Source organism: Corvus moneduloides, chromosome 3 (assembly GCF_009650955.1).
Source record: "Corvus moneduloides isolate bCorMon1 chromosome 3, bCorMon1.pri, whole genome shotgun sequence".
NCBI lineage: Eukaryota > Metazoa > Chordata > Aves > Passeriformes > Corvidae > Corvus > Corvus moneduloides.
The window spans coordinates 85,262,586-85,279,721 of record NC_045478.1 but is presented as its reverse complement, the minus strand read 5'-3'; the positions used below and the strand labels follow the sequence as shown (position 1 = coordinate 85,279,721).

The window sequence follows — 17,136 nt, the reverse complement described above, 5'->3', positions numbered from 1 at the left end:
TTATGAAATGGACAAATTTACTTACCCTTCCTGGAGGAACTGGTATGAAGTAAGAAAAGCTAATATATCATATCATATCATAGCATATCATATCACATCACATCAATCTCATATCACACCCAAGAAATGGCTCTTCTAGAAAGCACCAGACGTGCTGAATGGTATTACAGAGGTTAGGGTGGCAAGGATTTCAGAACTAGTCGAGGTTGAAAAACGAGTGCATCTGGAGAGGTCAGCTATAGGTTTCCAGATGGCTGAAAAAAAAGAGACTAGAATAAGAACTGGTGTCCTTGTAAGAGGCGTCAAATAAACTAATCAATCACAAACCTCGTAAAGTTCAAGTTTAGGTTGGAGAAGGTGTTTAGTTCAGGTCTGAGTTTCACTTTATTGAAATTATTAAACTATAAACTTCAGAATTTACTCTTGGGCTTTCTCAAAATCACAGAAACTACTGTATGTCAAGATAAACATGTGCTCTTTCTTGGTGAAAAACAGTTGTCCATTTGTCTGGCTGATGTGACTAAGGTCAAAGGAGTTCAACACCTGCTTTAGAAAAACATAGTTACCACATTTTTCTACAACAGGTGCTGAGTTCATCTAACTTTGGTCACATCAGAAAGACAACTGTTTTCAGCACTATCTGATGGAGAAGTAACCTCTGGTGTGTTTATTAGCAGTATCTGTACTCTGGTTGCATCTTTGCATTCTTCTGGAAATGGACAGTTAATGGATTTGGTGAGACAACTGAAATGTCTTCAAAGGGATGTCTTTTGGCCTAAACCCTCTGTGTTGCTTCAGGATGGGTAAATGAGGCTGAGGGGTGTCTGTACACACACTTGTGGAAAAGGGTTCCTAGAACTGATGTAGAAGCTGGGCTGCCATATGGAACAACAAAAGGTGCATCTCAGTTTTGTAGCATGATGCTCTAACCCACAGTGGCACAGCACTGTAAATTGCCTAGTCCTATTAAAAAAAAGTCATAAAAATGACAAAAAATGTTGCAAATAAGACCACTAAATTATAGTTAAGCACTGTTAAAACCGAATAGCTCAAGTACAACTTCATAAACACTTCAACTGGTGCTCTTAAGTTTCCAGATATATTTACTGTACTCCTCTAAAGTACATTAGAGAAAAAATGTTTTTTGTTATCTGGGACTATTTGGAATCTTTAGCAGTTCACCTAACACATCATAATATCTGTCACAGACTTTCCTAAAACACCAGGGAAAATGTGTACCTCAGGAGAGGAATAAATCTCTTAAAAGGTATTAGTGTAATTAAGTAGGTCACCCTGTAGAGGTGAAGCGCCTGTTATTATTGGTGGATTTTAGTCCTGATTCAGCAGAGTTATTGAGCAAGGTCCACTAAAATTTGTAGGCAAATATATGTGCAGTAAATGCAAGTTCTTTCCTGAGACAGGGTCCTACATGGCTATTACACTGGTTCTGGGGTATTCTGCCTTTTCCTTCCTGGTGGAAAGCCAGCCTTACAGCACGTGACAGAGACAGGTGTCCAAACACAAGTTATACCTGTGTGTTTCAAGTTTATTGCTCTTCTCCTGTGTTGTCTCGGTATAAATACTGTCTGAAACACACATGCTTGAGAGTAGAGTTCAAACCCTTGTATATCCTGTGACAAATCTGCAACAAAGCAGAGCAATGAGTTCAATATTTACAAGCCTGTGAGTGTTCACAGAGAATCACAGAGAAGGGTTGAGTTTGGAGGGGGCCTTTGACAGCTGCTGCATCCAGCCCTCCCTGCTCAGAACAGGGTCAACTAAAGCAGGTTGCTCAGGGCATGTCCCGTGGGGTTTTCAGTTATCTCCAAGGATACAGACTTGACAATTTGCCTTGACAACCTGTTCCCATGTTAGACCAGCCTTACAGTGAAAAAAAAGCCCTTTTTCTTATGTTTGAATGGAATTTCCTGTATTTAGATATGTGTCTTGTCCTTTCACTGGACACCACTGAGAAGCCTGGCTCTGTCTTCTTCGCTCTCTACCATCATATAGTTACACACACTGAGAGAATCCCTCCAAGCCATTTCTTCCCCAGGCTGAACAATCCCAGCCCTCTCAGCCTCTCTGCATATGTCACAGTCAGGAAATAAGATTAGGCTCCTGCTGTCCTGTGCAAGGCTGAGACTGTTTGCCTGAGGGACCTTGCCCTGGAAGCAGGCATCTGCGCTGCTGAGAAAGGTTTAACTGAAAGCTTCTGGCATGCAGAGACAGGACCTAAGGGGAAACAGGTAATTTTTTTCCAAGGAATGCTAATTTAGAGTATGGACTAAGTCATCCTGGAAGAGGGATTCTAGGAGTGGCCACCTGAGGCAGAATGTATGATCTGACTTTTATGGTATAATCTTATTGTGCTGGTTTTTTTAAATGAAAGATGAACTCCATGAAAGATGATGAATGAGTAAGTTCCACATTGTGGGAGAGCACTGGAAGATTGAATTGGCTTTCACATACTTTACTGAAGAGTGAAATGTTGCTTGCAAAGTCCGTTTCTGAAGCATTTCATTTCAGTACAAGCTTTGGAAACAAAGACTGGATAAAGAGAAGCAAGGTTCATGCAGCACATAAAGCACTGACCATCAAAACAACTGGCATGTGTACTGCTATTTTAGCTGCTAGATTCAAGAGTCCATAGGGTACTTGCTGCTCTGACTCTGACAGCCCTTTGCATGATTCTTGCAGGCTCTTAACGTCTCCTGTCTCTGACATTCCTTGGTCAGGTCTTCCCTGGCCAGTTAAAAATCTAATTTTGCTACTTTTCATTGCTAAATCTGTCTTACGTTGGGAAGTTTTGAAAACAGTGATGTAATCTGTCTCTGTGATTGCAGCTGAAATTAATTTGCCTGCCTGATATTACACTACAATGTTGTTTAAATTCACAATGGGATGTAAAGTATGTTTCCTTTACCTTTCTGTTTTCTGGATCTGCATGGACATGGCAGGGAAACTGATGTTTCTGATGTCCCTGTAGATAAGACTAGCCTAACATAAAAGATGTATCCCAAAGGACTGAACAAACAAATGGAACAGTCAGAGGAGCTGACAGACCAGCTGTCACTGCACACAGAAGCCAGTGAAGGAGAAGGTATGTTGTGAAGTCTTCACTGGGCTGCAAAATTCTCATAGCTGTTCAGGCAAGGAAATTCTTTCCCTTTTTTTTTTGATCTTAAAGATTAAATCATAACCACTCAAATGCAAGCATTTTATAATTTAGTCATTCTAGAAATGGCTGAAGAACACTTTTGCAGTCATGCAGGACGTACATACAGTCATACAGACAATCCTTGCTAAGCATGCAGGTGTTTCAACTTCCTGCTTTCCCAGCCCCTGAGACCCTGTTCAGGTCGGAGAATAGATACTCCCATGAGCTGAGTTGCCTCTTTGCCAGGCATTTGCAAGGGCTTTGTGTACTGAAGGTGCTCCAGTCCCACAAGGGATTTCGCACGGTTGCATGTTGCAGTTGCAGGTGAGGGAAGTGGTTTTTGGTAGGCCTGTTTCCCAGAAAGATCTCACAAACCTGAGTGAGTGGACAAAAACCTATCAAATTAATGTCAGTGTGAAAAATATGAAGTAATTAATCTTGAGGGAAAAGTAGTCTAAACCATGCTTCTGGGATTGTGAACTTGTAATTGGCAGTTATACCTCAGGGAAGAGAGCTAGAAATCATCACCAGTAGTTCTCTGAAGTCATTAACTTAATATACAGTAGTAGCCAAGAGGAAAAAAAAGTCAAAATTCATCAGAGAGGGCATTGAGAACATAACAGAAAACATAATTTTGCTACAGTGCAAAATCTCACACATCTTGGGCACTGTCTGAAGTTTGATCCTCACATCACAAGGAGTCGTAGCCGAGTTAGAAAAGGTACAGAGAAAGGCAGGACAAGTGATTAAGGATGTCAAGTAACTGTATCAAAAGAAGAGACTTAAAGGACTTAATTCTAAACTTGGAGTGGAGAATACTCAGTGGGAAATACGAGGGCAATCAATGAAGTGAATGCAGAGCTGCTAACTCACCAAACCCTTCATCGCCCGTAAATTTGTTGCCGCAAATTTTGAGACAGTTTCAGCAGAGGATACAAGGAAGTAGGAACTCCTAGAAAACCAGTCTAACACTATATGAAGGAAAATTAACAGGAATTCCTTAATCAATGACTATCGACGTGGGCAGAGTGGTAGGGAGATAGTGGCCGAGAGCACATGCTCTCCCTGAATAGTATCTCCTAGACAGTGGTGGAGGCAGAATGCTGGTCCTGCACTGTAGGGTGTTCCTTACGTTCTTATTTTCAACACTGAGCCCTACTGAGTTGTAATTCTCATCTGCTTCAGAGCATCCTAGTCTCCTTCCATTTCCCCAGCTTCGTGTACAAGAGCCAGCTGGGGTGCAGATTACAGAGCAGTAATATGTCAAGCTAATACTTCTGGTGTGGGGGCTGACAGTGGCAGTGAGACTGCAGCAACATGCAGGAAGTACATGAGAATCTCAGACAACTTCTGGAGAGTGAGAGATGTAGTCAAATGATTGAGTCATCTGCTCCATATCATGCCTGGCTGTTTAAGGACTTCTGTCAGAGGAAAGCATTGAGAACATGAGGCTCATATACAGTAATAACAAAAAAAAGTATATAAATTATTCCTTCTGATTCCATCTGTTCTCTTTTTGGCTCCTTCAACAGGAATTGTTGAGAGTAGGATTATCGGAGGCCATGAACAAGTTTAAAATCTGTGCCCTACTTAACCATCTCTGATTTTGTCTGTGGGAAGGAAGTGGCCTAAATCTGACCTGTCTAATATATATAATATATTCCATGGCATGTTATGTTTTGACAGCTTAAGTAGATATACAAGCACTGAATTGGTAACTCATTCAAATCAAAATTGCTATGCCTCCTATCTAAGTATTGCAAGTTCTGGTTTTATTCAGATAATTGTGTTTATTTTTTCTTTTCCAACAAGATAATTGTGCATATTACTTCAGTCTCTGGTATGTGTTAGCCTTGTCCAGGTTTTTTCTAATGCACTCTCATGAAATTTTAGATACAGATATCATCTGTGTCGGAATGTAGGTGGACAGGAGCAGGAGATTAGGAATCGGCTTTTCCTGCCCCACAAACACATTGTTTATGTCAGAATTTTTTTTCCCCCAAGTATAACACTATGTGGACATTAAGATGTGTGAACACATCTTAAATGGGTTGATCTTCATAATGTGTTTGCTAAAAACATTTCATTTTATACATCAGGAGCTAAGCCACTGAGAAATTTGTGTTTTGTTAGAAGTCAGTAGCAAAGAGAGAAGAAATGACTCTTGAGTGCCTTAACCACAAAGCTGCTATAGATCAGTGGAAATGATGGGCCATGGAGCTACTCATTCAGTGAGCTTGACAGAACTGCAGAGCACTGCTAGGGACACAGTGTCAAAGAGAGAGAGGAGTTTTATCTGCAATGTCTAATCTCCTCTAATAATGATAAAATTCAGCACATATTGGATGATTTCTTTCCAAGTATTTAAAGCCCTTCAGCACGCCTTTTGCACAGGTAAGTGGTATACCAGGAATTGTACCACTGGGAGCCTGCACAAGGAGAGGTGCTAGGTCTGTTTTAAGGAAAGCTCACAATAGATCCCTGAAGCTTGGACCTTCAGTCATTTGTTGTACTCACATGAAAATTTATGAATTAAGTTTTTCTTCGGTGCTCCCCTGCTCTTCCCTTCTTCTCTTTTTGCATTTCTTTCCTCAACACTGTTTTTTCTTTGCCCAGTAAATGTCTGGTTGCTCCTGACAGCTCGGCCTCTGAGTCTTAAACAATTTTGTGTCCCTGCTAAAGTCTTTTCTGACTTCTGAACCCCCACTTGTGGTCTGACTGGTTGGGAAACCTGTATTAACACTCAAGAACATTGTTCTCATACTGCACAGAAAGACAATCAAGGGGACAGGGAGTGTATGCTGATCATCCTTTATTCATATAGAAGTCTGACAGGCAAATAATTGCTGCCGTTGATCACAGACAGTGAATTAACAGCTTGGAAATAGTGCTTCCCACATATCCACATCTTGTCCTCAGGCCTAGGATCAACATGAATTGTGAGCAGATGTGCTTGCAAGTACTCTGTTCGCATACCAATCTGCAACAATGCTGTAGTGTCTAATTATTTCTGCAAAAAAAGTTCTACCTGAAAAATGTTAGATGTATCACTCCATAAATAATACCTTTCCCTCTTAAAGTAGCATCAGGAATACAGGTCAACAATTTACTGTGGAGATACCAAAGGCTGAGGAAGTGGACTGTTACCTTTGTCAGTGGCTATCTTGTTGGCCAGGTAAGAAAATAAAACATGTGGACATGATTTTGCAATACTTAATCCCAAAACTTGAGTTGAGATTCTGAAAGGAATCTCTGTCTAGATACAGTCTTTGTCTGCCCTTTCCTTCCTTGGTCTCATTTTGTTGCCAGTTTTACCCTGCCTTTTACCTTTATTCTCTTTTTTTTTTTTGCCGTCTGTATTACCTCTCTTCCAAGAATTTGATAGGCATTGCTATGGAGGTCTTCTGAGAAGACTGGGAAATCAACATGGCATTTGAGAGACATTTCTGCAGCAGACGTAAAACAGAGCTGTGGAAGCCACTGAAGAATTCGTGCACTCTTTTGGTTTTACCCTTGAAAGCTCTGTTAAGCTAGTTGTTCCTTTAGGTTTCTAGAAGTCAGAGCAGCACCAAAAGTGATTAAATGAATAAAAAAAAAGAAAAATTATTTTTGTAAAACAGATATTGGCATAGTTTCTGGAAAAAAACCCAATCTTGCTGTTTCCCAAACCCATGAGAAGGAGGATGGCTGAAGGAACCTTGTCCATTCACAGACTGTAATTATGAGTGAAATTTCGTATTGATTAATGGCTGAGATAGAGTTATGTGTGTCAGTTTCTCCTGTTTAATGACTCACTTTAGAGTGGCCTATAAACAAGCTTCCCATTGCCTTTAATTTCCTCCACCTATTATGAGGGAATAATACATCTTATAGTAAGATGGGTTGAGTTATTTGGGAATAAATGTGTCCTTTCAGCCCTTAGGCAGGTAAGCATATCTTGTAATCTGGATTTTTGGGGACTCAAAAAGGTCACTCTATTTTTCAAGCAGTCAAATCCTTGACTGCATATTTGGACACAGTATCAATACAAACATAGAGTTGAGCAGTTCAAAGATTACAAATTAAGAGATGCACTGGCTCAATTTCTTTTTTCTGTCAACACAAAAATGAAAGAGTAACTCCAGTGGGAGCATATGGATTAACATGAACATAGTTGTAGCAAAGAGCTGAAACATATTAATGAATTTCTCATGTATTTGACATTGTATGCCCTTACTGCAGACTACTGAAGTCTTTGATTAGGAAAGCCTGGAACCAAAGACAAGAAAACTCAAAAATAACTGGAAAATTCCCTGTGATATGATGCAAGACTGAAGAGTAGAAATTGTAATTCAAGGCAGAGAACATTCCATTCTCTCAGAGGAGCTCTGAAGGAATGGATGAGGAACAATTAAGTACTGAAGTCTGCTTCACTATACACTCTCTGGGTTATCCTTGTATCAACATGAGCATTTCTCTGTAGCCACAAAACCACTGAAAAAGGTGAATTCTGACATGCTTGCTAGAAAATACATGACAGAAAAGTTTTTGTTACATACGGAGAATAGCAAAACACACCATTGTTAATGGTAGATCTTTACACCTCATTTCTACCCAATTTCTCTTTGGTTGCACAGTCAAGTCTAAAAGATCCCTTTGCAACTTTCATACTTAGACTATTGGATGTGTAAGTAATGAAGTTCTATTAGTAATTAAAACTTTTAAGATGGCCAAGGACTCAAATAAGTAGTATGTTCCTCATAACCTTTTTTTGTTGTTGTTGCCATTTATGAGACTGTTTTGATGTTACGAGGATTTTTCTTATTGTCTCCTGTCAATATCAGGTCTTATGTTATTAACCCTTCTGACTCCAGCCTGGCATAACTGCAGCACAATCTCTAAAGGTGAGAATGTAGATATTTAACATAGGCATCCTGGTCAAAAATCAACAACTGGTCTCCATGTTTCCCTTAAAAACATGTCAGAGATCCAGGCACATTCTTACATCAAAGAAAGTTTTATTATTTGGAAAGTGTTCAAATAGAAAACTATTTAGGTAGAAGATAAAATAATGTGATCATTAAAGACTTTTTTTGAAGTCACAATATGTATCTGGTATATATTTTAATTAATCTGTATGACTTTTCGTTTCTGTGGTTGCTCAGACCTTCATAACAGTAATTCGATGTGAACTGGGTCCGAATCCTTGCATACACAGGCTTCCAGATGACTTACAGCAGCACATTCAAATCCCATAAGGAAGCCATCAGACCTACCCATGCTGTCTGTGGGACAGAGCACCGAGGCTCTCTTTAAGACCAAATTCACTGTCTGTGCAGACGGTGAACCTGAAAACATGGCCCCAGATATGATGGAGCCATGCCTAATGGAGCATGCAAGCTGCTGTGTGCCTGAGCATCTGAAGGGAGCTAACACAATGCTTGCATATCCAGACAGGCTGGCTGCTGCCTGCTTGCAAGTGTCCACAAGTCACCCACGTCAGCAAGAGACGAGCAGGTTGTTGCATGCTCACAGCCTCTTCCAGAACTGCTTTTAGAAGAGGTGGGAACATACCTGCTAGGGATGATTCATGGCTGCCTCTTTTCAGTTTATCAGTGACAGTCTCATGTGGCTGGCAAGGGGGGAGCCGGTGTGTAGCATGAAGAATGAAACTGATGTTATCAGAATGATGAAGAAAAGTAAATAAATAATAAGCAAGTAGCACCTGTGTTATATAGTGTTGAAAAGGAGGAAACATGCAGCATGAGGCCGTCTGAGGAGCTGGCATTGAGAGACACTGAGCATCTGTACTGGGAAGAATGACTTGCATTTGTCCAGCTTCATAGTGTTTGGCACCAGATTATGCCGGTTCATTAGGATCCCATTAAGAAAGGTGCTCAGACTCTGTAAAGTATAGCTTAAAATTCCTGTTATTTGGGTTAATGCTATGAAGAAGAAGGTTGAACTTGATCTTAGAGGTCTTTTCCAACCTTTGTGATTCTATGATTATACAATAGTGATAGGGGACATGTGTCAAACATGTTCAGCTGTGGGTGGGCAGACAAGGAGTGAAGTGTATTTTCTGTGATGTATTTACTATGTGTCTTGAACATATAGCAGTGTCGCCTGAAATGTCTTCAGTGCAACCACTCTTGCCCATTTGTGCCCTTCTGTCACCAGCTCTGGAATTGGTCCTGCTGTGGCTTGTACCAAGGGGAATTGAGTGGGTCCTTCAAAAGCAGCCTTCTTCAATTTTCCCCAGTTTCATGGAAAAAGAAACATAAAGTTCCTCTTTAAAAGAGAGCTAGGTTGACTGAACTTCCATTCTCAGAAAACTATCAAACTGGGTATTTAAACAATGTATTTGTAATTACAAGAAGGTAATAAGTTAATAGCAGGGTGAGCTTATAAAGAACAAGTGATGTAGTACTAATCTAATTTCCTTCTCTAACATGGTAATTGGCCATGTGGATATTAGAGAAATAGTACCTGGTTATCTTAATTTGGTCTTAGATGATATAAGCAACTTGGGGATGTATGGTAAGGTAAATCTCATAACATGGGAACTGAAAAACTGATTAGAAAACTGTACCCAAAGGATAGTTATTAATATTGCTCTTTCAAAATAGATGACTGTGTTAAGCATGTTTAGGAAGGTTTTTTCCTAAATCAGTATTTCCACCATTTCCACTATGACTTAGATGCTAGGGGGAAAAAAGTATTTTATTTTAATTATTTTGAATTATTGAAATATTAAATAAATAAATTATGTATCCATAAGTTCAAGCACAAAGCAGTAAACATTGAAATAATTATTTTCATGATTAAAAGATGCAGAACAAATAGTTAAACAGCCTCTCTGGGCAAAATGGTTAGGAGATTAGTAGATCACAACCTGAATATAATGACCAATGCACAAAAATGAGTAAGACACCTTAAAAGTATGCATTGTAACTCTCTCAGTTAGCTCTGGCAAGACCTCACCTGGAGCCTTATGCTCAGCCTTGGGCAACCCTTTTTAGGAAATCTTTGAACCAGAAGAAAGCAGCAAAGATGATCAAAAGCCCAGAAAATCTGACTTCTGAGACTTAAAGGATGAGGTTTGTTTAGTCTAGGGAAGGGAGAACTGAGGAGAGATGTGAGAACAGTCTTTAAATACATAGAAACTGCTGTGGAAAGGTTAGAAACAAATTGTTCTTCTTGTGTATTGGAGGTCAAGAAAAAATAAAGTGTGCTCAAACTGCAGTGCAGGGAATTCAGGTCAAACATAAGGGAAGACTTCCCAGCTGTAAAATGATTAAGCACTGGAGTAGATCCTCCACCAGACACAATGCTTCAGGGCCCTTTAATGCTCTTCCAGCCTTCTTACATGGCATGAAAAATCTCTTCCCAGCAGTTCAGTTTAGGAAATGTTTTGTGTAAGTGGAAATGAGAAACACTAGAAGGCAAGGTGTGGAGACAAGTTCATATTTTGGCTTAGATGGAGAGAGCTGGGTCAGAGGAAAATTCATGCAGCAAGAATAAAGTAGTATGAGCAGTAGGGGTCACTCAAAAGTAGAGGAGAAGAAAATGGATCTAAAACCAAATGAGTTTTCTGATAGGGTGTGAGCCCCCATCATGACTCCAAGTTAGGAGAGCCCACTACACTTGATGCTTAAGTATCTACCAGAGAGACCCTCTGAAACTGAAAATGCAATTAAAATACCTTGAGTTTTTAAATTTTGTGTCATTGCCCATATAATGCATAAGGCATTTTACAAAATGATCTTCAAATACCCACCATTTGCTTAGGTGGCTGTCAGTGGTGTGTTACATGGTAAAGGTCAATTGCATTACGTTTCATGACCTTGTTTGATAGAAGAGGTGCAAAAAGATTTTATCCAAGGAATGGTGTTTTAAGAACAATTCATAGACTTTTATAGACAATATTTCCTTCCAAAATGCTTGGACTCTGCATGCTAGTGTACACATTTGTCAATTTGCTGTTCAGAAAGATTTATCTTCCCTCATCTCATACGTTGTTGAGGCTCTTTGGGAATTCATGCTTTGAATTCGGCTGACAAAGCAATCTTTTGCTTCAGGATTCAGTATTTTATGCTGCTTAGTGCTAACCACAGCTGTCCAAGGCCACATGGTAATTCTGGTCAAAAAAATTAATTGAATCGCATCAGCAGAATATTCCATGGACATTCATAATGAAATCCTGAACTTCATAAACGTCCTGGGAAAGTTTGCTTTCTGCCTAATTATCTCTAGTGCTCTTGTACTAACATACTATTTCACGTGTGATGGTGAACTGGTAACAGAATACTACACAATATTATAGTGGAAAGCTATAGCTGTGGCTAAGTAGAGAAATTACAATGTTTTACTCAAATCCAGCTAATCCAAAGATCTCCCTCTCAGATGAACATAACCCTTCTCAAAATAAGACTGAAACCAGAAAAAGCTGAAGCAACAGGAGTGGAGTTTAGACCTGACTGATGATGTTAAGACAAGTAACCTGCACTGTGAATATGTTTAAAAGGTTATATTGAAAGTGCATTGATGTGTGATAGCTGTACCTAGAAATGCCCTTCAAAAATGTGTCCCTGGCTAAGTGTGTTTGCACAGCAAGAATAAGTTTCTGCCTCAAAGGGTTTTTAAACTAAATAAATAAGAAAGAAAAGCAATGGAAGTATGCAGAGAAGTGAGCATGTTCAAGATGTTGTAGCCAGGGAGCCAGAAATAATATCGGTAGTGTTTCTGAGTCCCAGCTCAGTGACTCAGTGAAGCACATCACCTGAAGAAATCTAAGTTTCACATGCAAATACTTCTTGAAGGTCTAGCTGCATCTGGCTTTCTCATAGTATTTGCCTTGTTGATTTCAAAAGGCTACTTATATGAATAAGGTAAGACAGTCTAGCCCTAGAGTTTTCTAGTTTTTCATCTTGTTAGGCTGCTTGTATCCTTTCTTTCTTCGATAGACTGATCATCAGATCTTCCCCATTAAGATACCTTGTGAAGGTTTTGAAAGTAGTAAGTCTTCATCAGACTCTTCTCACTTTTCTGTCACACTATTCTCCCTTTACACTCTCTATTCTTGTGTAAGTAATTGTATCAGTTTTCTGGTGACATGGGGAATCTCTCTCCTCTTTATTACAGAACTTCTTTCAGCATTACTGTTTCCCTACAAATAGTAATTTTCCTTTTCTAGTATTATTTCCTCCTGTTGCATTCCATATGTTTTAGATTATTTTCTCTCAGTATGTTAGCTTGTAAGACATATTCTTTTTACGCATGGTTTTCCATCCATGATTTAGTTGTGTTACTGTTGATCTGTCTATGCTGTTATTTGTATCTCCTAACAAATTAGAATCATATTGTAGCATTTTTCTATACAATGGGGATTTTTAAGTCCTTAATCAGGAAACATGATGGCTTTGTATCTGATCTCATTGGCATAGCAGATACTACTCCTTAATCTCCACCTTTGCCTTCTTCCTCCTTCCTCTTCCTCTTCCTAATTTTCTCTTACTTCTCTGTTGCTTCTTCAAAAAGCCACATACATGCAGACATCACTGTGCATGTTAAAAAAAATCATGTCTTGATCTGAACTCTTGTTTCCGTACTAGTCATGTCTTTTTTAAGGTAAGATCACCTGAAACTAATCTGTTCTGCCAAGGATTACTGTATCTACATTTACTCTAATTCATGCATTGGTCTGTCAGTCACAAGGTTTGTATTAACCCTTTATATTATCATAGCCCTGAGATGATAGGTTTTGTTGGATTTTTTGTTTCTGGGTTCTTTGGTGGAATTGAGCACCTGAATCAGTGCTCTGCACAGTCATAGATAATGAAAATCTTAGCAGAATCATCAATACTTGTCTTTCACTGAAAATAAGGCCACTAAGTAATGTCTATGGTGACTTACATGAAGTAAGAGTTTCACCTGTTAAATCTGTAGCAATTTTCTTGTGCTTCTGTAAAACTGCTATAATGCCATGGGAAACAAAGTGTAGGGATCAAAACAATGCTTGTAGTGACCTGGAGAAAAGAGTCTGATCCCAAAGGTCATCCTTATTTTTATGTTTGTTCTAATGTAAAATAGTCAGGTGACCTAATGTAAAATATTGCCTCTCCCTGTAAGCTCCGCTTTTCTGTAGTGTTCAACATAATAACCTTTCAAATATTCTGAAGCAAATAAAAGCAAAGGAAACTAATACCTAAGTATTCTGGCATCTCAAGCTTTAGTACAGACAGGAATATTTGTTAAGCAGCTACTGATTTATTTGCTAATTATTGCCCATAACTTCATCTCTTGGAAATGTTCTGGTCACTGGAAAGTAGAAGTTGAATGACAGGATGGCAGTAAGTATATTCACCACTACTATGACCAGTCACAAGTACACTGATTGTATTAAAGAGAAAGATGGGTTTATGTTTAAAGATAAGAGCTGGAGTCAGACCTGGGTTCAGCTGATGACTGGATCACACAGGCCCACAGAACTCAGTGATGTCCCCACCTGTCCCCCAGGTGATTCTGCCACCTGCCCATTGAATGAAAGTGTTATTCTAGCAGCAGTAGCCATTCAGTGGTTGCCCAAGGGCGTGTCAGCCTGGACCTCATGGCAGCACAGAAATTGGTGAGAGAAGAATGAAACAAGCCGTTTGAAGAGTGAGTACTAATGAGAATGGTGAGTTAATGAGCTCAGGGACACCACAGTGTTGCTGGGACTCCAAGTGGAATCACTGGATCTCCAAGTAGAATTAGCTCACACAGAGCTATCTCAGGCCTCTTACCCAATGCTGCAAAGGTCTGAGTGGTTAATCCTGGTCTTTTGCATCTCTGAACATTAAGGTTTGTCTGATTTGGCACTTTGGTGCCCATCAGGAGTGCATTTGTGGAATGGATCTCCTCACAGCCCTAGCTTGTGCACTTTGGCTTGCATCATGGAGAAGCTATGGAGTATGCAAAACAGCATTCTTCTGGATGAAGCCTAGCTGGGAGATTCTCCAAGAGCACACTTAATGTATTTGAACTGCTTATAAGCATTCAGTCCATGGGGGACACCAGTGCTGCATGTGAAACACACAGTGTTGAGGTTGGACCCTCTGCAGTGTTTCATTCTGCAGATCCAGTTCTATTACATTGATTGGTAATATGGACATAGCCAAAAAATATCCTTGCTCCCTAGTTTGTGAGGTTTTGCTACAGCAAATGTGTTAAATCAGAAAAAAGTATCAAGATGACTTTATCAATGATGGAACTCTACAGATTTCACTGGCATAACATCTGGGATGATAGTTAACTGATGACAACATAAAATGTGGATCAAATCATTAATATAGGCAAAGCTGATAAAAATGATGGCTCTTTAATTATACATCACCTCAAGAGAGTGAAGTATCTTCCAGTAATAATTTATTAGCTAGTGAGTACTACATGGTACTTGTGAATACAGACACGTATATATATCTGTTAGTTAGAAAGCCTATAAATCTTACAAACTCTGTTATGGGAGTTATAAAACTACTGATAAAAAAATATTAAAGCCCTATTTACTAAAACAGAAACAATGTTTAGATATGAGTTTTGTAAATCCTGCTTATGACATTACTCATCCTCTCCTAGGAAGAAAAATCCTGAATGCAGCATATAGAGGTTTGATTGACCAAGTTACTTCATTTGGAGCAGATTCATGAGGAAGTTTGCATCCCTTCAATGAAGTGGCTTGGAGGATGGTAGGAACATGTTCAGTAGACCTGTGTCAGTACAGAGTCCACTTCCTTTGTCTCTCAGATATGTTGCCAAGAAATATACTCAGCATAAGAAACGAACTGTACAGCATTTGGGCATCTTGGCAAGCAGAGTAGCTTTAGACAATCTTTGCACCTTTTAGTGACACCCCAAAGGCTGGATAAGTGTTTGGTTTAATTTAGGCAGCACTGTCTTTAGTTTTCTAAGCATTGTATGGCATTTAACCCTCTTTGACTTTATTCCTTCTGACCTCAGAGTGCTTCTTGTGCTTTGAAAGAGATCTGAGAGGAAAAGTTTTATGGTTGCCTCTCTGTATTGTTCAGGGGCTTCTTCCCTAGAGGAACACAAGAATTTTAGTCTCTTTATACCAGAGATGACAGTTTGATTTGTTCTGACTCTTGCATTAGAAAACCTTACCTCCTAATCATTAAGGTATTGGCCACATTAAACACCTCTGCTGTTTATTAGATGCATATTCCAGTGGTCCTTACCAGGCAGTCTCAGAGGATATGGTGGAGAATGATCATCTTTTTATGTTTTATTTCCAGGATTATTTAATGAAACCTATGGTCTTTTTTTTTTTTTTTTTTTTGCATTTCTGTCTTTATAAAAGCCTGTTAGTTTTCTGTCTTCTTACATTCTATGGCTTTTCCACAAATGCTTCCTCAAGTGGGGAGAAAATATTTCCTGGGTGTAAGTTTTCAGGTTTGTTAGTACTGTGTGGAACTAGACAAGGATGTTCTACTTGGCCTCATAGAAAAGTCCTAAAAGTTTAAATTTAATTGTGACCTGAAATTAGAAAACATCTGAGAAAAACAAAAGCAACCAACCTTACCCAAAAGGATAATTTAGTGTTAGCACTGCATCCTGTCTTCCCAAATACTTCTACAGCCCACTGCTTTGCTCTCCCTCTCAGCTGGCCTATAATTCTCTGTTTTATTAAAGAGGGCTTTGCTGTCACTTTCCTGCATTTTTTCTCATTCTCAGGCACTTCCTTGAGCTTTTAGCACTGCATTTCAAGCTCCAGATCAGATCCTGCTTTTGCATACATCTCAGTGAGGGGATTATGGCCCCCTCTCCCTTCCCCAACCACTATAGCTTTATGAGCAGTGCTGTGTTTCAGTAGAGAAGCTGGGTCCTATACAGTGCTGCTCTCATCACACTGTTGCTACCAGGGCAGGTGGTACTGTGACCTGATGGAGTTCGACAGATTTTGTATCCGTGTTGCTAACAATGTAAAGGGCAAAAAGCAAGGATAATTTGGACACAAGTGTACTGAATTCTCTACTTGTATATCATGCAAGCACACCCAAATTTCAGATTCAAGAAATATATCACACGTTTCCACAGGAGATCACCTTAGGCATGAATTGTACTTTGTCTTCTTGTGAATTACAAAACAAGCCCCTTGCAAATGCAGATAGGATGGCAGTAAATAAGATAATTCAGCAAAACCTAATTCATAAAAATGTAAATGTGTACTCCCTTCCCTGTGGCAATATGTTCCAATGTTTAAATCAAGCTTCATGTTTCTTTTAAACAAGTCTTTAAACCTACCTTATTGGAAAAGTTATTCAAAAGTTTGAAAATATCCTCTATCACATTATTTATGAACTCAAAATATTTTTCCAGGACCATAAATTATTTCTAAGCTTGTTTCCCCAGGAGTCCCATTATGAAATGAGCTTTAAAGCTACAGTTGGAAGGTGAATTTAATACCAGTCATATAAAATATAAAGTTTCAGCCCTGCAAACGCATCTATGTCTGACTTTAGGCTGCTGAATTTTTCTACTGACTCAGTGGAGGTACTCCCACTAAAGTTAAGTACATCTATTAAGTGTTTGAAGGCCTGGATCTGAAAGTACCACAATAATAATCATAAGTAAATATTTGTACAGCCTTTCCTTTCTCTAAATGTTTAATTCTTTGAGCATCTTTAAGATTCCTAGCTAAGAAGTTTGTTTTGCAATATTAAAAGTTTTGGAGCAAACCCAAAAGCTGCAGACCTTGCCAATTTTGATTTACATGGGTATCAGTGATTTCTGGGTACTTCAGTTCTGGTTTGTATTCCTTCAATTTAAGATTAGTATGCTGTGTTCAACTTAATACAGACTAAGAAAATTTAGGATCTTCAGTTACAGCATTATGAAATATAAAAGTGTTGGTCTCGGGCTTGATTGAAACCAGAAACTGGACAAATAGCTGCTTATTTGGAAATTCTTAAAGGTAGGTCAAATATAGAAAAAAATAAGTT

General features: G+C 39.1%; 1 long non-coding RNA gene across 3 annotated transcripts in view; it reads right to left on the bottom strand.

The window, feature by feature from the left end:
* Positions 1–17,136, bottom strand: part of LOC116441046 — a 66,744-nt gene that overhangs the window by 11,891 nt on the left and 37,717 nt on the right. For all 3 annotated transcript variants that reach the window (XR_004238859.1, XR_004238857.1, XR_004238858.1), the window contains exons 3-4: positions 1,532–1,642; positions 26–254 (exon numbers count right to left, since the gene is read on the bottom strand). This is a non-coding gene — a long non-coding RNA (uncharacterized LOC116441046). The remainder of the gene's footprint in view (positions 1–25; positions 255–1,531; positions 1,643–17,136) is intronic.